Source organism: Eleutherodactylus coqui, chromosome 13 (genome assembly GCF_035609145.1).
Source record: "Eleutherodactylus coqui strain aEleCoq1 chromosome 13, aEleCoq1.hap1, whole genome shotgun sequence".
Lineage (NCBI taxonomy): Eukaryota > Metazoa > Chordata > Amphibia > Anura > Eleutherodactylidae > Eleutherodactylus > Eleutherodactylus coqui.
The window spans coordinates 87,899,413-87,899,918 of NC_089849.1; positions in this window are offsets into that span (position 1 = coordinate 87,899,413).

Sequence of the window (506 nt, forward strand, 5' to 3'; positions counted from 1 at the left end):
CTAGCTTGGATACAAGATGTGATACGGGCGGGCATGGAGGCTCTAGTACCCTGTTGTACCGCCTCTAGCTTGGATACAAGATGTGATACGGGCGGGCATGGAGGCTCTAGTACCCTGTTGTACTGCCTCTAGCTTGGATACAAGATGTGATACAGACAGGCATGGAGGCTCTAGTACCCTATTGTACCGCCTCTAGCTTGGATACAAGATGTGATACAGACAGGCATGGAGGCTCTAGTACCCTGTTGTACCGCCTCTAGCTTGGATACAAGATGTGATACAGGCGGACATGGAGGCTCTAGTACCCTGTTGTTCCGCCTCTAGCTTGGATACAAGATGTGATACGGGCGGGCATGGAGGCTCTAGTACCCTGTTCTGTTGTACCACCTCTAGCTTGGATACAAGATGTGATACAGGCGGGCATGGAGGCTCTAGTACCCTGTTGTACCGCCTCTAGTTTGGATACAAGATGTGATACAGGCGGGCATAGAGGCTCTAGTACCCTG